Below are 27,704 nucleotides of genomic sequence, written 5' to 3' on the forward strand. Positions count from 1 at the left end.
AGAAATCAGTGGGAACGAAAATGGAAAAATTCACACATATATGAAACTTAAAAAACATTCTCTCACACAAATAATGGATCAAAGGATAATTTATAAGGAAAATTATAAAAATACAGAGATGAACAGAAGGGAAAACAAAACATACAGAAACTAATGGGGTGTAATAAAAGAAGTTCTGTAAATACCCGTATTTAACAATAAACTGTCAATGCCTACATTAAAAAAGAAGAAAGATCTTTAATTTAATAACCTGACTTATTCCTTGAGGAGCTAGAAAAAGAAAAAGAACTAAAGAAATAATTCACAAATTATTTATTAAATAAATATTTATTTAAAAAGATTTAAACACAGCTAAAATAAATTGAGAATAGAAAAAACATTAGCTCTTTGAAAAAATAAATAAAACGGACAAATCTGTAGGTAATTAGGGGGAGAGAGGGGAAGAGAGAGAAAGAGAGAGAGAACTATTAAAATAAAAAATGAAAATGAAAACATTACTACTTATCTTAATTTTAAAAGGAGAGAAGTAAAAAAGATAGTACTGTGAATAATTGTATACAAATTAGATGACCTAACTGAGAAAGTTTTCTAGAAACATGCAAAAGTACTAAAACTGACTCAAGAAAAATAGAAAATCTGAACAAGTTTATAAAAAGAGATAAAATGGGTATCTGATTTTATAATCTCTTAAGAAATCCTAGCACCTGTTAACTTCACTGTGAGTTCTGACAAACTTTTAAGAATCAACATCAATCATTTTCAAATTTTCCAAAACTTAAAAGAGGAAGTAACTCTCCTTTGTTATATGAATGCAACATTATTCTGGATTCAAGTTAGATAAACTTATCATAAGAAAAGAATGTTATAGAGCAGTATGCCTTTTAAATGTAGGTGAGAATCATTAATAAACATTAACAAAGTGAACTGAACAGCACGAAGTATAAAGTTAGATTACTGCTTCAAACACCATGACCAAGTGGAATTTACCCCAGGAAAGCAAGGGTGGTTCAATGTAAGAAAAAAAAAAATGCTTACTATATCACACTTATACCCCAAAGGTAAAAAGAATCCAACCATATGACCATCTCAATTAATACAGAAAATGCATTTGACAAAACATCCTTTCATTATAAAATCACGTAGAAAATAGAAAGAAGAAAAATTTCTCAATGTGATAAATGATCTTTATGCTAACATTACTGCTAACATCATGCTCACTGGTGAAAGACAAAACTTTTTGATAAGATCAGGAACAAGACAGGATGCTGCGTACCTCACAGTAGGCCATTTATAAAGAATAAAGTTTAATTTGACTCGTTCTGAAGGCTGGGAAGCTCAAGATTGGGCAACTGCTTCTGATGCGGTCCTTGCTGGTGGGGACTCTCTGTAGAGTCCCAGGACATCACAGAGTGACAGAGCAAACTTGCTAGCTGGGATCTTGCTTCCTTTTCTTATAAAACTTCTAAGGCATTCATGGAGATTTCACCTGCATAATCTCATTTAATCCACATTACTTCCCAAAGGCCCCAAACAATACTAACAAATAACTCTGGGGATTAAGTTTTCAACATGTGAAGTTTGGGAGATACATTCAAAACACAGTTTGAAAGCAGTTGCCTCCTTTTACCACTGCTGTTCAACGTGTACTGTAGCTCTGTAATTAGACAAGAAAAAGAAATGAGGCATCCAAACTGGGAAGTAAGGAGTACAAGTATTCCTATTCACAGGTGAAACAATCATGTATGTTGAAAACCCTAAAGAATGAATTAAGCAAATTCACAGTTACAATATCAACACACAAAAATCACTTGTGTTTCTGCATACCAGCAATGAATGATTCAAAAAGGTATCATCTAAAAGGATAAAAGATCTGGGAACAAATTTAACTAATAAAGTAAAGACTTGTACAACAAAACTACAAAACACTGATAAAATAATTAAGACTGAAGAAATAGAGAGACATTCTATGTTCATGGATTGGAAAACAACATGTCAATACTATTGAAAACCACCTACAAACTCAATAAAATCCTAATGAAAATTCCAACAGTGTTATTGTTGTTATTATGGGATGAAAAAGCTAATCCTCAAATTCCTGTGAAATTGCATGGGGTCCTGAATGGCCAAAACAAGCTTGAAAAAGAAGCACAAAATTAAAAGTCTCACATTTTCCAATTTTTAAAACTGAATAAAAAGGGACAGCAATATAAAAACTGAGGCACTGGCATAAGGATAGACATATAGGTGACTGGAACAGAATTTAGAGTTGAGAAATAAACTAGCACATCTCTAGGCACTTGAGTTTTGACAAGAATGACAATTCCCTTCAAGTGGAAAAGAATAATCTCAACAAACAGTGTTTGGGATAATTGGATTTCAACATGTGAAAGAATAAAATGGGACTCCTAACTCACAGCATATATAAAAATTAACTGAAAATGAATTAAGAATTGAAATTTAAGAAGTAGTGCCCTTAAAAGAAAACATAGGAGTAAATCCTTCACGGCCTTGTCATTGGCGCGGAATTCTTAGACATGCCAAAGCATGAGTAACAGAAGATAATGAATGATAAAGTAGATAAACAAAACAAAACAAAAAACCAAAAAACTAATTCAGCAAAGGACATCATCAAGAAAGTGAAATTACAGGACTCGGGGGCGGGGAGGCAGCGCGCCGCCTAGCCTAGGCCGGAGGGCGGTGGTAGGTGGCGGAAGCTCGGTGGTTCACTCTCTAGGGACAACCCGGAGCCCGCCCAAGCAGCTGCGCCCTCACTAGTGAGGGCACCCGAGAGGAAGCCGGCGCCGGGATGGTGCGGGTCGGCGGCTGGAAGTGCAGCTGACCCGGGGCCCAAGGCGCTGAGAAGAGCCTGACCTACTACTCCCAGCCAGGCAACAAGCGCTTCGCAGCGCGTCGATCTCTGGGTTTCCACCCGCGGATTTCCAGCCTGCAGGGTCAAGCCACTCGCAGGAAGCCCTGAACTCTGCCCCCCAAGCCCCCAAGCGGTCCCCCTGCGGGAATGTTCAAAAATGTATACCAGGGAGGTGCATTTGTGGAAATCTTTAGTGTTCAGGGAAAAAATCCTGGTGCAAAAGGGAAGATTCTTGGTAGTCCATCTGTGATTTGGAAAGAATTTGATAAAGAAGTTAAAAGTTTTGTGTTTGTCCTGGAAGGCAGCAGCCAAACAAATAAAATTCAGTTACCAAAGGAGAAATAAGCAAATCCAGAACTCTTGCTGCCTCACTGGCTCACTACTATCAATATGGTAGAGTCCGATTCCTAGAGAATTTTCCAGGTTGGACTGATCCAAAGGTTTCTTGTACTTCAGATTTACATACCCCTGGGACAAGACTTCTCCACTGAATTGCTAATTACTGATTTAGGGAACATCAAAAGAAGATTGTATTTATCAACGGTCCTTAAGGAACTATCCTCAACCCCACTTCATGCAAAAATCTCACTCTTCATGATCAAGCGCAAAATTTGGTGCAATCTGTACATTGACTTGATAGCATTCACCAGTGAAATATTCAAGGGGGCAGTTTTCCAGTCACTGGATGGAATTATTGTCTCAGCTAACTGTAAGCTACAGAAAATATTCACCTTAAAATCAAAGCCTCAAGACACTGCTGATAAAGATGGTATGTTTTGCTATCAAGACTTTAAAATCCTCTGATGTATGTAATTTAAAACATGCCTTTGGAATAGTATGGATGCATGGTAGCTGTTTGATTTTATGTCTGCTGAAGTGAATTTGCTCACAATCATTGATTCTTGATTTCTTTATTCTGGACCAAAATGATGTTACTAAAGCTGAATATCACACACACACACACACACACACACACACACACAAAAAAAAAAAAAAAAAAAAAAAAAAAAAAAAAGAAGAAAGAAAGAAAGAAGGTGAAATTACAGAATGGAGAAAACAGACTTTATTCAAGGGTGCCATGATGATAGTTCTAGGGACCACTGTGGAATGTTGTAGTAGGGGAGGTAGACTGCACTCAACTCTGAAGCCAGGAAGGACAAGTGGAGATTTATGACCAAGGAGCAGAGTGCAGGGGGATGTCAGTGAATGAAAAATGACTAAAGGGAAACATGCTTGGTAAGGGGCTTGTGGCTAAACTGACTTAGTAAGATTTTTCTTTTCTTTTCTTTCTTTTTGGCAAACTGATGTCAGACATGGGAATTTTGATTTGGTGACAAGTAGAAACAAATGGAATCAGGTGAGAGAATATACAGGCAAGGCTTTTTATTAGGACTTCTCCTAAGAGAGGGGAGACAGCACTGACCAGGTGTCAGGCTGGCTTCCTGATCAAAAGGAGAAAGTCAGTTTTAGTTGTGTGAAAGTGCTGTTTGCAAAGGAGGAGCTAGGGTTTTGGATGCTAATTGGCTCTAGGCACATTTTGAAATTGTGCTTTTCTTTCCCTAGAGTGCACTTCAATTCTGAGGAAGGCATGGCCAGTGGATCATCCTGGGGCCAAATGTCAGGTTTTCATATTGAAGTTGCTTTCTACATAAGCATCTCTGCCTGGTGGCATGGATGAGTTGCTATAGCTGTTAGGGTAATACCTTGGTGGGAAATGGAAAGGAACACATCATAGAAAGAAGCGAGTCAAGGACCTTGCGATTTTGCCATTTTGATTGCTTCTTCACAGTGCTGGCCTTTCTGTTGTTTGTCCTGGAGCATCATGGCAAGAACATCGTGACCCTAATGATGTACCTCATCTCTGAAGCTGGTAAGGTATTTAAGGGGGATGGTTAAGAAACATACTAAACTTTTAGTACCTAATAAGCTATAAGTTAAGGCAGCAGACAAACAAACAAACTTATATTATCTTTTAATGACTGTCAGGTCATGAGTTAAGGCCCAGGAGTGGGTTTGCTCTTTGTCCCTGTGGTGATCTTTAACAGTCTCAAAACTATATTCCATAAAGGCAACGAGGGAAGCTCAAGGTCAGGCCTAGTCAGAAAGGTAAAAGGTTGAATAAAGTGTTAGTCAAAGGAGACATTATTTTTTGTTAGGGTTTACTCTCCAGAGCTCTGTTTCAGAACTCTGAAAATTCAACAAGATAACTAATGACCCTAGTTTTTGGGAGAACAATAAGGAAAAATGGGTAAAGGATAAACATTTCTCCAAAAGAGATATAAAAATGGTCAATACACATGTGAAAAGATGCTCATCATTGGTCACTAGAGAAATACACTTCAGAATACAAGGAGGTACCACTCAACATCCACTAGGATGGCTATGATTTAAAAAAAAAAAAAAGAAAAGGAAAAGTAAGTATTGATAAATATGTGGAGAAATTGGAACCTCTGTGGCTGGTGAGAATATAAAATGGCGATGCTTCTGTGTAAAATAGTTTTCTGGATTCTCAAAATGCTAAACATGCAACTACCCTGCAACTCAGCAGTTCTATTAAACTTGTACCTGTAAAGAACTGAAAACAAACTCAGACAGATACTTTCATAGAAATGATTATTGTAACATTGTTACCAAAGAAAAAAGTATTATATACATATAATGGAATATTATTCAGCTGTAAAGAGGAACAAATAATGCTAATACATGCTATAACATGAATGAATCTTGATATGCTAAGTGAATAAACCAGATACAAAAGGACAAATGATATGTTACATACAAGCAAATTCACAGAAACGGTAAGTAGATAAGTTACCAGAGTGCAGAGTGGGAGAGGGGAAATGAGGTGTTACTGCTTAATGGTTATAGAGTTTCTGTCTGAGGTGTTTCTGTCTGGAAAATACACAGTGGTAATGTTTGCACACATAAAGCATATAATTAATGCCATGGGATTGTAAATACATATTAAATACATATGGTTAAATACATATTAACATATATGTTTTACCATTGTTAATAAAGTTCTGCCACGAAGACTCTTGGTGGCTTCCCCAGCACATTCTCCATCATTCATTCCTTTTTCTTAGTACATGCCCAGCTTGATTCAGGAAGGGCTGGACTCTGGTAAGAGTGGTCCAATCACAACAGTCCCAGCTCCCCTACTGTGATTGACCCAGGAAGCAAGATGTAAGCCAATCAGTGCATGGGATTCCTTGTTGACCTGTTATTGATTCAAGAGTCATCAAGAAGCTTATGTGGCCCAATCCAGACAGGGAAGAATATTTATTCCTTTGTTAAAGATTTATTTTTCCCCTTTTCTTTTTTTGCACACTGGGGGAATAGATTTTCTAACTAAATGTTTCCTAGTGGAAATATACACTGGGCAGGGGGGTCAGAATGGGGACAGTCCTTTGAAGAACTTAAAATTTCTTCCCTGCCATTCCTCCATTTCTTGCTATGAATATTCTAAATGCATTTCAGGTACTCATGGTTTGGATTTGTGTCATGTAGGTTCCAGCGTATGTTCCATTCTGCCCAGGCTGGAGGAAGACATAACTGAGGCTCCTGTCAGGGATCCACCACTACCATCACCACCTCCCCTCCACTGGGACATGTTACTTCTCTGCTGCTGCTGAAGCCAAACATCATCCTATCTGGAGCCTTGGGGATTTTCCCAATTATAGCAGCAATACAGAGTCCACGAAAAATAAGTCACAGGAGCTTTCTGACTTTGGGAAAATCGTCTGCTCATTTGTTGTGACATTGCAGAATAAAATACAGAGGAAGAAAACCGAGGGGTACTGGCTCTGTTGTTCTAACAACCCCAAATCCTAAGTACCACAATATATGCCTCTGTTGAGCTCCCTGCTGTGTGATTGATTCTAAGTGACTAGTTTCCCTGTGGGTCCCCTCTATCAGGAGACAGGCTTGCAGGGGGTCTGTCTGGGCATGCTTATCTGGATATTTCTTTCTTCTTTTGTTCTTTCTTCTCAGTGGAGGAAATAGTAAGGGGGCTCACAACTTCCCTATCTGTTTCAGCACCTCTTACTCCATTGATGTTTCCAGTGAACAATGGAGCTGCCGCTCACAGCTCTCCCTCTGACATCAATCAGCTTCCCTGAGGAAAAGATGTATTATTCAATAAGTGATCCAGGGACAATTGGGTAGCCACACGGAAAAAAAAAAATAAAGCTAGAACCACAGTCCACCTTACCTCAAAATAAATTTCAGATGTATAAGACTTCTAAACAGGAGAAAAACAATGCTGTGAAATTACAAGAAGACACTTTTATTAATTGAACACTGATAAAATGGATATATTTTTGAAAATTATAAAATGTTAACAATGGAAGGAAGAAGAAATAAAAAAGCCTTTAGTACTCCAACATTCAATAAATAGAATAGTCAAATCTTCCCCCTTCCCATAACAGGACCCCAAATCCAAATAGTATGTGAGTTCCACTAATAAATACCAGTGTGGTAATGCTTCTTACCTTATTCCATTTGTTCCAGAAAATGGCCCACTTCAAAATTTAACCACAGTTCCAAAACCATGTAACATATACGGGTCTATATGTGGAGAAATCATCACAGAGTTTCATTGCTTAATGGTTAGAGAAAACTCTGTAACCACCAAGCTATCCACCTCATTCTCCCCCTCCTCTACCTGCCCTCTAGTAACTTACCTATTTTCCGTTTCTACAAGAAAATTGTAGGCTCATTTTGCCTTTTAGAATAGATAAAAAAAATCATAACCAAATCCAACAAGCACTAAAAATTCTTTTGATCTACTAAAGGAAGTTTTATCCCAACAGTGCGAGGATGGTCCACTGGAAAACAATATCTCTCCATGAAATTATATCATTTATGCAGAAAAATTTGATAAAGTTCAACACTTCATTATATTATTATAAAAATATATTGATGAATAATGGATGTACTTACAGAAATGTATTCAAATTTTAAGTATACGATTCAATTTTTATGAACTGGAAACATCCAAATACCCAATACCAGCAATACTAAATGTCACACCCAACCTCTTGCCAGTCATAAATCATCCCTCCCCAAGGAATGCAGCCACTATTCTGACTTTAGATCAGCAGAGTAAAGGTTTCAAATTCATAAATGGTACTGGGACAACTGAGTAGCCATGTGAAAGAAAGTTGGATTTGTAGATTATTTTAGTTGAATTTGATATAAATGGAGGGGGAGTTTAAGCCCCTATATCTGATTTCATCCTCTCAACATTAGATTCATCAGTCATCCACATCATAGAGTGCAGTTATAGTTTATTTTCTGTTATGGCTGCTATGTAGAGTTCCATTATGTGAATATGATATTTTACTTTTTCATTTAGATATGTGGGATATGTTCAGTTCAGTGCTATTTAGGATAATGCTGCTGTGAAATTTTTTGTGCATATTTTTGATAAACTTATGTATGCATTTCTGTTGTATGCAGGTAGCTAAGAGTGGAACTGTGATCAGAAGGCAGGTGTATATCCAGCTTTTAGAGATACTATCAGTCTCTTAAAGAAACTTAAGTTAGACATAAGGGTTAGAAACAGACCTTGAGACAAATATTCATGTACAAGTGAGTTACTAAGAATGTGCTATCCAGGGAAGTGGATCAGGTAATGAGGGAAGCAGGACAGACAAGAGAATGAACCCAAGTAAAGTCTCTGCCACATGAAGACACAGCAAAAAGACTGCCTTCTGTGAACCTGCAAACAGGCTCTCACCAGACAGAAAATCTGCTAGCGAGTTGGTCTTAGACTTCTAGCCCCCAGAACTATGAGCAAAAAATGTTTGTTGTTTGAGTCACTCAATCTGTGGTATTTTGTTATAACTGCTAGGGTAGACTGATACAAGAACTGACCATGCCTACTATAATGTTTGTGCCACGTCACACTCCCCATTGCACGACTCTCGTGCCACATCCTTTCCAACATTTGATATATCTTTCTGCTTTCAATTTAGCCACAACAATGGTTCAACAACCATATAACAATAGAAAACATTTTAGCAAAGAAGAACTAGAAAGGGATTTCTTTCACTTGATGGAGTTCATAAACCAAAACCTATAGTAAACATTATACTTAATATAGTAACTTAAGATGCATTTAGAATTAAGCAAAAATTAAGGATGTTCTCTCTTGATGCCAGATTTTACATGATATTAAATGTTCTGAGAAGTACTATCAGACAAGAAAAAGAAAGAAGTCATATGGATTTATTTGACCCTATAGATTGCTTTTTAAAATGTAGAGAACACAAAAGAATCAACAGGAACTAATTAAATCTAATAAGAATGTTCATTGGGGTTGCTAGATACAAAGGTTAATTTACAAAAATCTATAGTATTTATGTACAACATCAATAACTACCCACAAATATAACAGAAAATAATCTATCCACAATAGTTATACAGACTATACAGTATTTAGGAACTGACAGAGTTTAATACAAAATACAATAGAGAACAATGTAAAGTTTAATTAAGAGACATTAAAAAAACTGAGTAAATATAATTTAACTTCCAAAGATGTTCATATTCTATTATTTTGTAAACTTAACACAATTCCAATACAAATTCTAGTATGACATTCTGAGGATTTCATTGGAATTATTCTTAAATTTATAGAGCAGAATAAATATTTATAATAATTTAGATGATTATTAGAAAGAAAAGCAGGGAGGGAGATTTGCCCTACCACATAGGGAGAAGTATCATAATATTACTATAATAAAACAACATTCTACTGATGCCAAGCAGGTAATGGGTCAAAGGAACAGAGTAGGAATGACTCTGGGACAAATTCATGCCTATATGATATCTGATGCAAGATACAAGTAGATGATTTTGGGAAAATATGCTACTTACCTTAACCCATATATTAATGGAGAATTCACTTGCATTAAAGATCTAAATGTGAAAATTAAACCTAAAAGCTAATGAAAGAGACAATAGGAGAATAAGCATGACTAATGGGGTGGGTAATAATCTCTAAAGCATAGATTGTCCACAGAAGAGAAAATACAAATGTCTATTAAACTTAGAAAAAGCATTTCAACTTATTTACATTGAGAACAAATCAAATTAAAATGAATGCCATTTTTTTTCTCACTTAGCAGATTGGCCAAGATGACGCAGTTCAATATGGGTTAAACTACAGACAACAGAATCCACCTACGTGGTTTAAACAGAAACTGTTTGGATACAGGGAATTAGGCCCTTAAAGAATAGTTGTGAAGGCAGAAGAAGAAGAATCCAGATCAGTTTCCTAGGACAAGTTGCCACTGTAGCAGGGGTACCTGGTACCCCAGTCAATGGATGCCTTGTGCTTTGTCTCTTTCCTCAGACCAAAGTCTGTAGTAGTGTGTCTGCTTAGGGGAACTTAAACCACATCTGGAGTGCTCCCTACTAGGGTGTCTGTGTGGTGCTGATTTTAGTTTTCCAATCTTGATAAGCTAGAAGAGGGTAGCAGTGAAGATTGAACAAGTCAATCAGTGGATCTGCCATGGTAGGCAGGCAGGGCACTAGGCCCCATCTTGTGTCACTAGAGAAGCTTGCTGTTGATAATGTGCATGAAAACGATGGGTCTTATGGCTAGGTATTTGTACACTGGCTAGGGTGTTTTTCTGCTCACTTGTCACAAATAATAGAACTTTGCTTTAAACTGCTGTTCTTTTTGCTAGAGATTTTCTGCTCTTGTTCCTGAACTTGGAAAGATTAAAAAGGCTTAGACCAATAGAATCATGGAAGTGGCAGAGTGATTTCCCTTGCACAGATACATAATTTTTATATCTTTATGAGAAAGGTCAAGAGAGTCCTAGATTGAGCAGGAGTCTGAACTCTAGCCCAGGCTCTTGTTTATTTCCCCAGAACAATGAATAACTTCCCTGGGCCTCACTGAAGTGGGAGGTTGGAGTTTTCCCTATATTTGAGAGCCATATGGTTTTGTTGTTAATGGGAGGTAATAGGGAACTGTATTAAATAAATGTGAAGGCAGAATGGCTCTGTTTGGGTGAGGGGAACCCAGGGTGTGGACAGCCCTGCCCTCTGCCCTTCTCTTTTTGTGCAGTAGGCTTAAAGAAGCTCTGAAGAGCCCAGTTTGAAGACAATTGGACTGGCTTCTTTCAAAAGTGCCTTTCAGCCTTAGTTATTTTTCAGCTAAGAAACCAAAGGCTAATTTCAACAGACTGCAGCAGAAAATAATCACCACTCAAATATACCAAAAGGTGTGCCCCTTTCCACACAGGCTTCAAGTAAGGAAATCATCACCTTGTTTTATTTTTGTAAATTGAACCACATGATAACATGTTTCCCATTGGTCATGATTAAAGTTTCCTTCTTCTGTGTAGGAGCTCCTCTGGTCACTTCAAACTTGCTGGGGTCAGACAAGTCAACTCTCCCCTAAATATAAAAGCATTTTATGTTCATTAAGGAAAAAGAAAGGTAAACCTAAATATAACAACAGAGGGTGGGGGTAGATTGGTTCAACAAAAAGTCTCTCCACAACAAGCCTACCACAACAAATCTACCACAGCTCAAACTGCCCTTTGGCTCCACCTCCAGGGCTTTTGGATTCTCTAGTTGTGGGCCTCATGGTCAACATCTTTCCACTCTTGCTTCCAGTTGCCTTTCTCAGGGTCTTGACTCTGGGGATAATGCAGCTGAATGAAGCATGAGTCTAGGCTTTTTGTGGAAACTGCCAAGCTCCTAGGGGGCTCTTCCCTGTACCCTTTTCAAATGAGCATCTTCTTCCTTTCTACCTCCCTGTTCTACTTCAGCTTAACCACCTGGTTTAATGGGCCTGGGTTCCCTGAAGAGGGCAGGGTGGAGGTCAACTCCAGGGTACATGGAAACTTCAGTTTGGGACCCCTAAATATAAAAGCATTTTATGTTCATTAAGGAAAAAGAAAGGTAAACCTAAATATAACAACAGAGGGTGGGGGTAGATTGGTTCTCTAAAGTAAAATAACATTTCTTTGGGAATAAATAGCATTGTAGTGGGAATAACAGATCATTACAGTGGAACTAAGCATGTCATGGTGAGCTGCGGAGTTATTCAGAGTTGGGAAAGGGAATATTTTTAAAGACAAAAATGAGGAGGATTACATTAGACATTTTGACACAATGATTCCTTGACAACAATGGTTGATTATAAGAGTGACTCAGTCCAGGGTTGAATAGGTGGTTGCCGGGCAAATTCCTGTAGAGGCACTCCTCATATAAGGTTGTGGTGGCCTCTGTGCAAACATGTGGTTCTAGCAGAGTCTTCTATGATAGTTATTATTGGTCAGTCATGTGTGCCTAAGAACCTTTTCTTCATAAACTCCCAGCTTATTTACCTTTTTGTTGCCTTATTGTTATTAGGGGTTGACAAAAGTGACTCTATTTTGATTCTGACAACTTTTACATTTCTTTCATAGAACCCAGACTTTGGAATATCAGAATTTGCTCCATGGGGGAGAGGAGAGGGGAGATGGAAGCAAATGGGGAGACACAGGATTTATACTTTCATTCTTTAAAATATGTCATGATAGTAAAAAAATTGACCAGCATATACTGTTACATCTGCTTCTTTTAAAAAAACATGAAACAAAAATTGTGAAATAAAGTCAAATCCAAAGGATAAAATTAAAAAATCTATAATTACACCCCCTGAAATATCCTACTGGTAAATTTTGATGTGTCTCCTTCCTTTTTAATTTTTGTTTGTTTTCCCTAGGCACATTCTTCTACTGTTAAGGTCATATTTCACATTTACTTTTGCAAGCTTTTCTCTGTATTTATAAAATATTTTATGCACTCTTACAAGTTAAAATTCCTTTTTCACCACTTTGTAAATGTTCTTTGGGTTCTTAAAGTGTAGCTGCCTGGGGTTCAATAGAGAACAATCTCCTCATTGTCTTTACACTGACTTGTTGGCAACCAGAGAGTCCAGAGGAGGAATCAGGGTGAACAGTGGGAGACCTGGGGGTCACTGGCATGTAAGTAGTGGGAGGATTCTTAGTTCAGAGTTGGTGCCTCTTCTGGACAAAATGCAAAATGTGTGTGTGTGTGTGTGTGTGTGTGTGTGTGTGTGTGTGTGAGTGAGCAGGTGCATTTGTACTTTTAAATAGAAGACTCATGACTTTCACCTGATTTTCAAAAGACCCCCCCCCCCCAAAGGTAAGAACCACTGAGTGATATGAGTGTTTTGGGCTGGAATACAATGGTCCATGGGGAGGGTAGACAGGAACATGCTGGAGACAGGTAATGGGAAAGAATATGAGATGAAGAAGGCAATTGAGAGGGACAGGTTGAACAGGTAGGAGGAAGAGCACATCCAGCATGTGAAAAGGGTGTCCAGGAAGTAAAGAAATGAGAGCATTTCAAGAAAATTCAAGTTAAACATAGGACAAAAAAATAATGTTTGGATTTTGTCAGTGCTATTCCTTGTGCAAAGAGCATATATCTTCTCTAATCATCTTTGAGCCTCATGGTTTCTCCTAAGTATCAACACCATTTGCCCAGGGACCAACTAATCTAGTTTCCCACTGAAGGAAAGGTACGCTTCCATCCTGAGTATACACCAGTGGAGTGTTTCACCAGGACACATGATTATACAATCCTCACGTGTCAATATGAATGCATATCTTTTCATACAATATTTTTGTGGTCTTTCAAGAGTGTTCATTTAGCCATGGACTGTTTTTAGTTTGGAATCTTGCTCTTGGTGATAGCACCAAATGTCCCTTCTGGCCGTTAATATTCCATGAAGTACCTCTCTGTTGGTCTTACAGATAATCAATGTGCAGCCCCATTTAGCTTCTAAATTTTATGATGCTTGTAGGTCACTTTTGATCGGCTGGGGCCTTAGATCTAAATTTCTGGGGATCTGGCATCATTCTTTGAACATGTTGACAAATGCCTAGATTTAAAATGGGTCTTGGAAAAAGATGAACAATAAATTCTTAATTCAAGCTGGGAATCAGGCATCAAATGAATTTACCCAGACAGTGAAATATTTAAATGCCACGTTGCAAAGTTTCTGGTGTGTATGGATGATATACTTATTCATATCCCTTAAAAGCAAAAGACCCACCTACTTCAAATTGACTGTTTACCTTAGCTTAGAAGAATGAAGACAGTGGAGCAGACTTATTTCAGTTTCTGGAATTGTCACTAAAGATGTATGAAAGTGATGTAGCTTGTAATGTCTTTTTAGAGTCCACTTACTTAGGGGTGACAGCAGCATTGACAGAGAGGGGTATTTTTGCATGATATGGAAGTCTCGGAAATAGTCAAGCTGCTCAAATCATTAGTGCTGGAGCTTTGAACTGGTTCAAGTTTAGCCTTAATTATTAACCTTCTTTAATATTTCAGAGTGTCTATAATAAAAGAAGCCTGGTGCATTTAATTTATAGTTAAACAGTCAGAGATTGTTGGACCTGAAATGTGCTTAGATCCTCTTGGGTGACTGGAGATTCACAAGCTTTTATCTTTTGTAGCATACCGCAGACGCTGCGTAGTTTCTCTTGGTAACGGTGCTTTCGAAGATGATGATTTTCACGGTTGAAGGGTGGAAATAAGAGATGCGGAAGGGGTTCCATAAGAGTAAAAAAGTCACCGGTGTTGAATTTAGCTTGAAAAATGCTCTGTTTAAGACATCTAAATAAAAAAATCCATTCAGGATCAATTCATTCTTTATTTAGTCATGTTTCTCAGTCATAAACAAGCCTGAGAATGATGACTCCCACACTTCTACCTTCATCAATAACCCCTTTCCTGGGACGAGGGGGAGGGAAGGAAAAAGGAAAATACTGGAGAATGACATTGGCCAAATTATATTGTTATCCTGTGCATTACAAATATGTAACAATGAATTTCACCATTGTATATGATTATAATGCACCATAAAAATATGAAAAAATAACCTCTGCAATTCAGACTCGTAGTATAAGTACACTGAGTAGGCATCTCAAAATTATATTGGCTGATTTTATTCTCCTCACACATTCGTTTTGCTCCCCCTGAGTTTTCAGTACCATGGCAAATGTGAAAGTCTCCACAGTATGGAGACTGGAAGGATGGGCTGCTGAAATAGCTGGTAACATGTACTGCTGAAATAGCTGGTAACAGTATCTCTCATAGTATCTAAAAATAAGCTAATCACTCCATGAACTCCTAGTTTAAAGGGAACAGTTCACAAAGCAGGATGGTAGTGGTGTATGTTGGCTGAAAATAGAAGAGTTGAGAAGTCCAGACACTTGGGCAGTCGGACGAGGCAACCGCTTCTCAATTCCAAACAGTACAAACTAACAAAGAGAAGTGTGTGAGCAGGAAAGGACAGTTAAGACTCAGATCGGCAGCAGGGACCCAAACAAGTGTTTGCACCACACACCCTTTTAAATATATTTGAATAGTTTGTTTTTAAATTAAATAGTTAAGATGATAAACAAGAGATCTTTTCAGTTTGTCAAAAGAGGTCATGGAGAAAAGGAGAGATGTGAGTTCTTGAAATTAATGGATCAGGAAGAGAGGAAGAGGGAGCGGGAGAAGGAGAGAGAAAATTGGGCTGTAAGGAGGAAAGGGGGAAGACTTCTTAAGATCTCTGGGTGATAGTGGCACATGGAGTTGATTATTAGTTGATTAGAATCAAATGGATAAGAAGTTGACTAGGTTTTTGAGAGAGATATACTATCAAAGAAACCAAAATGGTTTGTAATGGACTTAAAATGATCTTTGGATCTAACTTTCTAGGAGAATGGTAGAATGAAATGCTTAATCTTGAAAAAGGACATTTTCTAAGGTCCCTTAAGATGTAATCACAGAGAGTAACAGAAAAGGAGTGTTTTTCCTGCAGGGCACAGCCAAGTCCCAGAACTCCCACCTGTGGGACAGAAAAAGGACCTGATTATTGGACCTTCCTCTCCCCAGGTAAGGAGATCTCATTGATGAGTTCATCCAGCAGGACTTCAGAACCTCAGTGGAGCAGTGGGACTGTGTGTCTCCCATTGCCCCCTGTCCCTGGGTACATGCATTTGGTTATCCCTATTCCTTTTCTGTATGTGTGTGGTAGGGAGGGAAGACAGTTTTATTTTGCATGGGCCTCTGGAGCAAGAGCAGCCTCTGGACTCAAGGACCTGTGATCTGCATTACTGTCTGGTGCAGAGAACCCCACAGGCCTGTTCAACCTAATGGGGGCTCTTTAGGGAAACTCTCAGACACATGCAGTGTGTGGTCAACCTATGAGATGGTTGACTCTATTAATGATGAGCCTAGTGAATCAATGGATTAATGATTGGAAAACAAGGACAAATCAGGGACTCCATGTTCCCTTAGGAACAAAGGAAGACTTACACTAGGGGAGGTGAGGTGGGGCTGTGCAAGCTCTCCCTGCACAGAATCACATGGAATTGGGGCTGAGTAGGAAGGGTGGCTTGTGGGTGTGGTTTACATCCAGAGGGAGTTTAGGGGTTCTCTCAGGGAAAGGATATTTGTCCTTGGATTAAAAGTCACGTGAGGGGATTGGCTGAATTACACAGACTGAATCTCACATGGGGTGACTCAACCAGTGCTATGGTTCAGATGTGGTTTGAATGTGTCCTCTATGGGTGCATTGTGATGGGAGGCTTGGTCCCAGGTTGGTGCTATTGGGATGTAGAGAGCAATCTTTGAGAAGTGGGGCCTAAGAGGAAGTCGTCAGGCTTTGGGGGTGTGGCCTTGGAAGTAATTGTGGGATGCTAGTCTCTGCACCTGGTTCAAGATGTAGTCACTTGTTTGCTCCTGCACATGCTCCACCATCTGCCATTTGCCACAGTGACCTCAAAAGAACTGAGCCAATGCAAACACCATGTCCCATGAGTGAAATAAAGCTTTTCTCTTTAATGAGTAAGCTTCCTCAGGTGTTTCAGATGAAAACTTGATTAATACATCCAGCTGTCTTGATGCAGCCCAATGCCCTAGAAACCTGGGACAAGTTCATCTGTACATGAGAAGTGCTGTCATCCACTTGGCAATCTCTGGGGCGCTAATGATCTGTGATTCAAAGTTACGGTCACCAAGTCACATGTAACCTAAGATCTCCAGGTTCTGATGAAGACCCTGAAAAGCAGAAGTCTGCTGCCTCCTCTGGAATGCTATCAAGGAATTGGTCTTAACTCTGAGGGCCAGCAGAGACCATGGCTCCTAGGTGATTGATGGCTCATTGACAAGTGAATGGCATTGATCTCAGGGGCTGTAGACATGCATTCAAATATCTGATAACTTGTAAGAATGCACTTTTTCATAACTCTCTTGAAATTCTCCTCTCCTCTCCAGTCTGAGAAACATCTTGAGATTTTAAGTTCCTTAAGGTCTAGCATTCATTACAATGAATCAGGAGCTCAGTTGGTCACCTCCAGAGGTCCCAGGACGCAGTCATTTGCAGAAGCTTGCTAAATTCTTCTGGGTGGGAGACTGTGCTATGAGCCAATGCCCATAGCTTCCAGGCACAGATGGGCTTCCTGCAGGCTGGAGTGTGTGGAGGGAGCACAGGGCCTGTGGGAGTCAGGGGGAGAGGAACCATGTGCAGAGAGAGGTTCTGGAGGAACCTGAGCCACAGAGTTTTCAGAAATAGCCAGAGGAAGGTGAAGGAGGAAGAGAGGAGATGAAAAGGAGCAATTGGCAGAGGAATGGAGGTGTGTCCTGACAGACTGCTGAGAGTGGCTGCCACTGCATCTACACGTGGACTTGTGTGCATGCATTAGTGACTGTGTGTGCTGTGTTACACAAATGGAGGCAATCTCTGTTCGCAAATGGGTGTACCTATCTGCACATACGTGCATTTAGGTTGTCTACCTGTGTATATTTGTATCTGCTTGTGTGTGGATACATGTGTCTGTGCCTGAACATTGCATGTTCATATTTGAGTGTGTGTGTGCTCATGTTGCACATATATGTATGTTTGTGTGCATATATATCTTCATGCCTGTCTGTGAATATGTGCATGTGAAAGTGAAGTTGGGCTGTGTGGGAGGAAAAGCAATTGGCAAAGGGAGGTTCCAGAACTGGGCAGGGAAGTGATCATGTCCACCTTGCCTTTGGGTATGTCCCCAGATCCAGATGTGCAACAATATCTGCTGAATGAATAAATTGGAGAACTGGGTGTTTCTTGGGCCTTGGAGAGTCAGGGAAAATCCCTCTGTTGGCTGCAGTAGGGACATAGATGGGGTGGTGCAGAGGCTGTAAACAGCCCCCTACTGTCCCAGAAGTCACTCTCACCAACATTGAGCATACTCATTCATATAAGGGCCCCATCTGGGGAGAGGAACAAAGGCTTTCATTAAAGGTTTATCATTCTGTAGGTTTTAGATGCTCTGCTGGCAAGGAGAGGGTAATAGAAGATCACAAGCACAGAGGAAAGGCATCAAAGAGGTTAAGTGCTCTGTGCAGGCAGGGCTTTTAAATTTGAAATGAATGAAAATCTAGTCAAACTGGCTTAAAAAAAAAAAAAAAAAGGAATGTATTTGTTTCTAAAACTGGAAGACCAGGGCAAGATGGCTCAGGCATGGCTGGGTCGAGAGACTCAGAGGATGTTACAAGAACTGGCTCTCCACACTTGATGGGTTCACCACTCAGACAAGTGGCACAGATGGGCCCCAGAGTCCTGGCCTTAATAGATTCAGTACCTAGTTGTTCATGGAGATCTCCAGAAGGTTCTCACTGGTCATATGTCAGCAGGAGAGCATGCTGACTATCTAGCTGGGTCTTGAGTTTGGTGCATAGGCAGAGAAGACAGTAGGGGAGGGAGATAAGTGGGGAGAAGCTGAGTTCAAAGCCAGCCTCAGCAAAAGCGAAGCACTAAGCAACTCGGTGAGACCCTGTCTCTAAATAAAATACAAAATAGGACTGGGAATGTGGCTCCGTGGTCGGGTGCCCATGAGTTCAATCCCTGGTTACTCCCCCCAATAAAAAGAGGGGGGAAGCTGTCAGGCAAACAGAAGTGACAGGTGGCAGCTCCACTTCCCCCTTTGGGATAGAAACATCACAACCACAGTCATGTCCTCAGAGATAAGGGAAGATGATATTTGGGAACCTGGGAAATGTGTATTAAAAGGTAAATAGAGAAACTTCATCAAGTAGAGATGTCCTATCTGGTGATACACTCAAAGGTCACACAATTGACTTAGTAGCAGAAAAGAACCCAAGTTGACAAACAGAAAATTCAGATTTTCTGAAAACATCTAGAGGTGAAATCTGTGTGTAAAAAAACCTCAAGCAACCCCGAGAAATGTCTCGAGAGCACAGCATTCCCAAAGCCATAGTGAAAAAACCCTCTGCTCTAGAACTGCAATTTCTAGCACTCTGTGTTAAGGACTGAGTTTGCATTTTTAAAATAATTTCCTCCATCATTCTATTTTTCCACAGTGACATGGGAGAGTTGGCCTCCTTGTGAGGTATTTGTAGTGATGGATTCCCTTCCATCTTTTAAAAATAATACATTTCCACTTAGCTTGGGTTGTCTTCTGGGATTAATTAGTGACTGTGCAAGTGACACGAGGTCTAGGTGGCCAGCACTTCTTGACAGATGGCCGCTGGAAAAAATGGGAAATGATTGCACGGCTGGTAATTATGATTTTCTGGATGTGAGAAATATATGAAATACTTCTGGGGTTGAAGTTCCTGCATAAGTTCTTGGGGCCCCTGGGCCATGTGGCTGGGCAGCAGTCATTCATTCTCCATCTGAACTTGGTTAAAAGTGGCATTTCCCATTACACTGAAAGGAAAAAAAAAGGTTGATTTATTCGCAAGACTCCTGCTCCATAATTATGGTCTAGAATTAATTGAATACCCTGTAGCTTTTTGTACTGTATATGCTAATGATGACCAAAAATTGATTCTCTTCTATATTTCTTTATTAACTTATCTTAAAATGGCATATTGTGAATAACGACCTCTGGTACCACTGGACTAGGCAACTTTATAATTTGCATTTCAAGCTGTTTATTCTTTTCAATTTGTTTAGGTAATTTATTTTTCTAGGGGGAAAAAGAGAGGCCCAAATTATAGGAATGAACAGTCCCTGTTGACTGGACAGTGCTGGGGATTTGGAGTGAATTCCTGAAATGAGCCGATCACAACCTTGTACTGAGAGTTTCGTGACTGGTCATGCTAGTTTTATTTTATAGACCGTATTGAATTAATTTAATTATGGAATATCAGGCTCTGCCTAGTAATTAGCACTGTGGTGATTTCTAATGTGCACAGGCCGTGCCAGGGCTGTGGGGTCCTCCAGGATGCTGCATAACCCAGAGGCCACGCTAAGCCCATAACAGTTTGGAGATTTCATCCTGTTCTCTCCTTGTTCCAGCCCCTCTTCCCTGAGAGATACACAGAAGGCAAGCAGAGGGAGGTCCCTACAGTGTCTTTTTCATGTCATATTATAAGTTGTTGTTTTTTTCTGTAATCTAGTTAGTAGATATCTTTATCTCAGCAGCAACCCCCAATCACTTCTAGACCCATGAGCTCCAGACTCTTCCCAAAAAGTGAAGGCTGAATCTCTGGTCAGCAAACTGTCCCTCTGTCACCATAGTGACCCTGAAGCCCTTTTTTACCCCTATTGGACTGGCTCCTTGATTGGTTGAGTAATAGAAGATGACATCTGACAGACATGCTCTGCTCTCTCAGCAAGTTGATGAACTGAGTTGCATCCTACCTTGGCCCCACTCTCTTCCTTCCATTGTCTCTCCCATCTGCTGTACCTCTCCCTCCCTCTTTCTTTTCTTTCTCAGTAAGAAGAGGCCATTGCTCCCGCAGCTCTGGTCTTGACTGCAGCCCTTCCTGACTCCCTGGGGATTGGCCATCCACTGTCCTTTCTCAAGCCTTTAACTTCAGGCCTTCTTGTGCCGGTTTCTTCCCGACAGCATTTCAACCCACTTAAGCCCTCCAAAAGTTAAGAAAATTCTACTTTAACTCATCTTTCTTCAGCAGCCCCTCTCTCTCCCACATTTCTCAGTTGTAGAAGTTCTCTTTTCCTGTTCTACTCTGCATCCATTGAAGTGGACTCCTGCATACCTGCTCTGCATACCTCCAGCACACCTGCTCTGATCAAGGGCACCATGAGCTCCTGATTGTCGAATGGACCATCCTTAGGGTTCTCACTGCCGCCCCAGCATTTGTTCCTTTTAGAGTGGAGTCTAGGGTAGTGGTTAAGAGCTTGGGGAGGCAACCTCTCTCTACATCAGTGTTTTCATCTACAAAAGGGGGTTAATAATGATATGCATGAAAATGCTTAGAGTACTGTCTGGCATCTTTCCAGATGTGTAGGCCCTACCTGTTATGACTACTGACCACTCCCTCCTAAACTCCATTTGTGCACACACACACAATTGCTCACTGGATACACCTGGATTCCCATCTTAAATTCACCCTCTTCCCTATTCACCTTCTATCTAGCACTCCAACATTGTGAATGGATCCATCAGACACAGGTTGCCAAAGCCAGAAATCTGGGCTCTTGCCCCTACCTTCTCATTTAGCACCAGGGCTGATCAATAACAAGTTCCCACTTCTAGAACTTTCCTAATATTTTGTCAGTTCTGTTTGTCTTTCCTCCTTCCCTCCATCCCTTCTTCTTTTCTTCCTTTCCTCCTCACTATCTGTGAGTAAAGTAGTTGCTTTGGTTAACTTGCTATGTGAGTATTCTGTCTCACTGGACTTGTATAAGTAGAAAAAATTGCAGCCCAAGATGCAGCGGGCTGAAATGGTAACCAGTGAACAGTGAATCTGTTTCACAGTCTTCCCCAGGGATCCAAGAGGCCACTCTTAGTGACAGCCTCAGTTCCAGGCCAGTGCAGGTGCATGAAGAACTAAAGTTAGACCATGCACTTTCTGAAGGAGCCCTTGTTAGCACTAGAACATAGACATGAGCTCAGCCCAGGTCAGGCACTGCTGTTGATGTCAAGAAAGGAACCATCCAGCTCAGTGTACCCAAAGTAAATAAGACACATGCCAAATGTAATTTGAAATTATCTTAAGTCAATTTTATTTCTTTGGTAGTAGGGATTGAGTCCAGAGGTGCTTTACCACTAAGTTACATCCTCAACTCCTTTTAGATTTTATTTTGAGATGAGATTTTACTAAGTTACTTAGGGTCTTGCTAATTTGCTGAGGCTAGCCTCAAATTTGCAATCTTCTTGCCTCAGTCTCCTGAGGATACAGGCATGTGCCACCATACTGGGCTCCACAGTCACATTTTTAAAAAATTAAAAATAACCAGGTAAAATTAACTTGAGTGACATATCCTGTGTAACTTGGCATATCAAAAATATTATTTCTGAATAGACACTTCACAGAAAAAGATAAACAGTAGATCAACAAATATATGAAAAAATGTTCAACATCTCTAGCAATTAGAGAAATGCAAATCAAAACTACTCTAAGATTTCATCTCACTCCAGTCAGAGTGGAAATTGTCAAGAATACAAGCAACAATAAATGTTGGCGAGGATGTGGGGAAAAAGGTACACTCACACATTGCTGGTGGGACTGTAAATTGGTGTGAACACTCTGGAAAGCAGTATGGAGATTACACAGAAAACTTGGAATGGAATCACCATTTGACCCAGTTATCCCACTTCTCGGCTTAAACCCAAAGGACTTAAAATCAACATACTGTAGTGATACAGCCACATCAAAGTTTATAGCAGCTCGATTCATAATAGCTAAACTATGGAACCAGCCTAGATGCTCTTCAATAGACAAATGGATAAAGAAACTGTGGTATATATATGTATGATGGAATATTACTCAGCTAAAGAAGAATGAAATTCTGGCATTTGATGGTAAATGGATGGAGTTAGAGAATATCATGCTAAGAGAAAAAAGTCAAACCCAAAAAACCAAAGGCCAAATGTTTTCTCTGATATGTAGATGCTAATTCACAATAAGGAGGGGATAGGGAAGAATAGAGGTATTTTATATTGGATAGAGGGGAGCGAAGGGAGGGGAAGGGGTATGAAGGAAGGAAGGATAGTAGAGTGAAACAGACATTACCTCATGTACATGTATGACTGCATGACCAATGTGATCCTGAAATATGTATAATCAGAAAAATGAGAGATTGCACTCTATTTATGTATGATCTATCAAAATGTATAAATGCATTCTACTGTCATGTACAAGTAATTAGAACAAATAACATTAAAATTTTTAAAAAAATAATATTTCCACTTAAATATAAGAGGTATTAACGAGGGCTTTATATTCTTTTGTTTCTTGTACTAAGTTTTATAAATCCATGTGGATTTGATGCTCACATAACATCTCAGTGGCAATGGTCGCATTCCAAGGTTCATCAGCCACTCATGGTTATGGCTTTGTATGAACAGTGCAGGTCTAGCTGGTCAGCAACTGGATATGGCTCATCAGAGAGAGGTTTCTCCCTAGGCCTCTGTTGCCTGTTTCTAAGGCAGGATAACTACTGCCCACAGGCTTGTTGGGAGTAGTAAAGTGCCACGTGGTCACTTTTGAGATAATCACTAGACTTTTCTTACCACATTTAACTTGTACTTGCTGTTTGTTCTGTGGGCATCTTCCACGGGTGCTTTGTTGCTCTCTGGGCAGTGTCTATTGACTGCAGTAGAGAGGTCACAAATAACTGAGAGAAATCAATTGCAATTCTAAATATTAATAGTTAATTTTTTGAGTGATTCTTCAGTACTTAAAGAATCATTTTTTTGTAATCATCCACTATTATTATCTTTATTTTACATATGTGGATATTGAGACACAGAAAGTTTTAGCAACTTGCCTGAGCACACACAGTGTTAAATGGTAGAGCTGGAATGTTAACCTTGACAATCTATCTGCCTTCTTCTCTATGCCTGCCATCAATTAAAAAATATTTAATCTCAGAAAGAGGATCCTCTTTGTACAACTGCTGAGCATTTTCAAGGAGAAAAGATTTGTGTAGTTTGGGTTTTAGGATCTCTAAGAATTTCAAGAGTAACAGCTCCTAAGATGCTAAGTTCAGATAATAAAAAACAGGTGAGAAGAATGTGGAATGGCATAAAGGGTCCCTCCTTAACTCACCACAAAGGGGACGAACGACAGGCTGAAAACTTGGGTGAGGTAGGGTGGACAGAAGTCTAGGTCAGTTGAGGGCATCCTGGAGCCGGGAGGTGCTTCTGACTGCTGGCCTCCAGCACAGGTGTGTGTGGGGTTAGCTGGGCTGTGGAGCATGGGTAGGGGTCCGAGGCAGCCTCACTGACTTGCACTCAGCCCCCATGGTGAGGGCAGCTCACAGTCCTGCATGCTGAGGACAGCTGGGACCAGCTGATGAGGGGCTGTGTTAGACTGGAGGTCTCCAGTGAAGCTGGAATACTGAGGGGTTGTTGTGAATGGGATCACCTTAGAGGGTCAGCTGGAGTGGTCCCAAGGTGAGCAGAATCAGGTGGTCAAATCTTATTAATTAAGAAAGTTACCCTGGCTCCTGAGGGGTCCTGGTGCCCCTCCTGGACAAGGAGGCCCATGGGACCTGCAGCATCTGAGGTCCTACTTTGTTTTCTGCCATTGAATTAATGGAGGTAGGTCTTGTCTATGCAGCTCCAAGTAGGATAAGGCTCGGGGCCCACCAGGCTGTGCTGGATGTACATATTGTGAAAGAGAGGAGCTCTGTAACCCAGAAGCCTCAGAGAACTGTGAGTGGTGCTGGATTGAGGTCCCCACACCAGAGGCAGGTTGGCTCCAGCACTCGAGTCCCAGTCCTGCTGGCCTGTAGTGGAGACATCCCAGCAGGGGGCTTTCTCTGGTCACTTAGCCCCACCTCCAGCTGAAGAGTGTCCAAGAAGAGGGAAGGATGGAGGAAGGGAGAGAAGAGAAAGAGCGAGAGCGAGAGTGAGCACCCAAGGAGAATGAGAATGAATCTTTCTTTCTTTTCCTCTTTAAAGGGGCAATCACCTGAATAACAGCGGGCCAGGCAAGGGCAGAAATGGAGGAAAATATTTCTAATGCTTGTTCATCCTGAAATACCTGGGTCAGATGGTTGACTCTGTGGATGCTGCCAGAATTCATCTTAGAGAAAGGCAGGCACAGAGAAGCATTCCAGCTGAGTGGAGCCATCAAGATATGTGCATGCTGAAGAGCAGGGCTCTGGAGTGTGTGTGTGTGTGTGTGTGTGTGTGTGTGTGTGTGTGTGTGTGACTCTCTTCAGTGTCAAAGCAGCCTTGGGGTTAGCTCTGTCCCCAGTCTCATGAGGCTCAGGTATCCCCTTGAATAGGTACAGCAGGGACTTCAAGGCCAGACGTGATGTGCCCTGACCCAGTGCTGCCTCACCTACAGAACAGGCCCATGATACACCTGAGAGAAGAAACTAAGGCTCAGGGAGGTAAAGGAGCGCATCCAGGGTCACATTTACATTTCTGCACACATGTGATTGTATATGTAGAGTGCTGGCATCCTGAGAAGTGGAGATACTGTCCTCACTCAGGTTGAGACTGAGGAGCCCCTCCAAAGTGCCACTGCAGAAGCTGGGGTCAGCAAGGGCAGGGGAGGCATTATGTGTCCTTGCTGTCACAGCAGTGCTGACTGCGTGAGGCCTGGCCCACATCAGTGGTTGCCATGAAATGGGGCTGAGGTTTACATCATCCAAGGGCGGCAGGGAGGGCTGAGCCTGGGGAGTGGGGTCCCCTGTGGCTCGCAGGTGGTGTGGAGCCACCCCCACCCTCCCTGGTCACTGGCGTAGGAGAGCATGAAGGGCTAATTTCATGGCTGATAAAACTCCCTGTACATGAGACTTCACAGACAAATGACAGCACTGCTCTTCTCTTTTTTACTATGACATTTATTTTCTCCTTTCATTGAGAGAGGTACGTGTTGCAGCCTTTTTTTGGTCCTAATCTGGCAACCATGCAAGGCAAGATCAGGGCCTTTGTGATGAACTGTTGGCAGCCAGCCTCATGGTGGCAGAGCTGGGCTGGATTTCCTTCTAGGAGAGATGGAGCTACCTGGGGAGGCAGGCGGGAGGTTCCTGGCAGGTCTGCAGGGTGCACAGGCCACTCTGGGGGGTGAGTCCTGATAGGGGTTGAAGGTTCTTCCTATATCTTTCATGCTTTCCTAGTCATACCCTGCTTTCCAATGGATTCTCCAGGACCCATGTCAACCCTGAACCTTTCAGGAGGACTTCCTGAGTGCTCGGCTCCCACCATTTCCTTTCTCCCTGAACTTGTACCCAAGACCACTCTCCTGATCGCAATTGCTAGCTGGCTTTCTCTGTGGTCCTCCTTGGAGCCCCCCACTGTCTGCCTCCTCTCAGAGATGAGGAGGCTGAGGCTAGGTGGTTCAGTCCAGAGGGTGAAATCTGCCAGCTCTTGAGTGATGGACCCCATGTGGTCCTTGGCTGGTCTCATCCAAGTTCATTCCCTGGTCTTGGCTGTGTCACCTGATGGGACTTCTCACAGTCCATGTTTCACATTTGGTTGTTTTAATGACATTTGAACCTTCTTTGGAAGCTTTTTTTTTTTTCACCCTCCTGTGCATTTTGGCAGATCGCATTCCTAAAGATTGCCTTGAATGTCCTGGGCTCATGCTCCACCTCTAAATGGCTTGTGTAACAGAGAATTGCCAGGAATACCCCAGCCTCAGTTTCCCCTTCTGTAAAGTGTGCTCAGCCTGCTTTGCTCATGGATGTTTGTTAGGATTAAATGAGAGAACAGAGAGCATCATTGGTTGTCATAAGAAATGGGCCTTTATTTTTCCCTAAACAATGAGCTTTACTCTTCAGAACAGGGATGGGGAGGCCCGTACAGTGATCAGCTGGCAAGGAAAGACAGCTTCATTGGCCTCAAGCTGGAAAAACATTGGCAAGACAGGACTCAGAAATTTCTACAAATTGGCATTTTCAAAAATGCTTTCTTGCCTGATGCAAATATTGTAAAACAAAACAGACTTCTAAAGCAGGATCCAGAGCACAGGGCACGGGGAGGAACAGGAGGGACATCCCAAGAGCTGCGTGACCACAGGCATTTCTCTGCCGGCCCCGGCTGCCTGGAGTCAGACAGAAGGAGCTGAGTTCGCAGGCACAACATGTGTGCTTCAGGTCCCAACCCACCCACACTCACAGCCACAGTCTCAGAGCCACATTCTTCATGGCCCGTATATTCAGGTCACACAAAATCTCCTGTTTCTAGAGAGCACCGTGCTCTCTCAGGCTCCCACACCTTTGTCCAGGTGGTTCTCTCCACCTGTAGCATCCTCCCTATTCCTCCTCCCAGGTCCCTGGCCTCCTTCCCCTTTCCATATGGTCAGTTCTAGTATTCGAAGGGCTTATGTCCATGCCCTGTCACTAGACCCTGGATGACAGTGTCCCATTGAGCTCTGTACCTTTGCTCACAGGACTTCTTATTGCTCTGTGTGGCAATTCTATAGCCCTTTTTGGATTTTGAAAAATAGACTCTAAAAATAGGAGAACAGGATCTGTTGCTCCCTAGGGCTGAAGGTGGGCACGTGGACTTCTCCATGCTAAGGAGCCAAGGCACAGCCAAGAGACTCATGGGTCTCTTGCAACACCTCCATCCACTGAAAAAACACCTTTTCTTTCTGTCCAAATGGCATCCAGAGTCAGAAAGACTGGTGCCCCTAGGCAGATGCTCCGAGAATTTCAACAGCATCCTCACTGTAAGGAGCACCAGAACAAGTGTATCCACAATGATGCCAGCGCCCTCTTTCATATCTCTTCATTGATCCTATCCAGTATTTTCTATTTTTTGTTTTTGTTTTTTTAAATTTTTTTTTTCAAAGAACACTAGCCATGACCTGATAGATTAATTTCAAGGCCACTAACTAGCAGTACCCCTGTGGATTG

The 27,704-nt window shown here is 41.2% G+C and overlaps 1 pseudogene; it reads left to right on the plus strand.

Moving 5' to 3' along the window:
• Positions 1–3,016: 3,016 nt before the first annotated feature.
• Positions 3,017–3,673, plus strand: LOC124979437 (protein CFAP20DC-like; annotated as a pseudogene).
• Positions 3,674–27,704: the final 24,031 nt, after the last annotated feature.

The sequence above is a fragment of the Sciurus carolinensis genome, chromosome 3 (genome assembly GCF_902686445.1).
Source record: "Sciurus carolinensis chromosome 3, mSciCar1.2, whole genome shotgun sequence".
Lineage (NCBI taxonomy): Eukaryota > Metazoa > Chordata > Mammalia > Rodentia > Sciuridae > Sciurus > Sciurus carolinensis.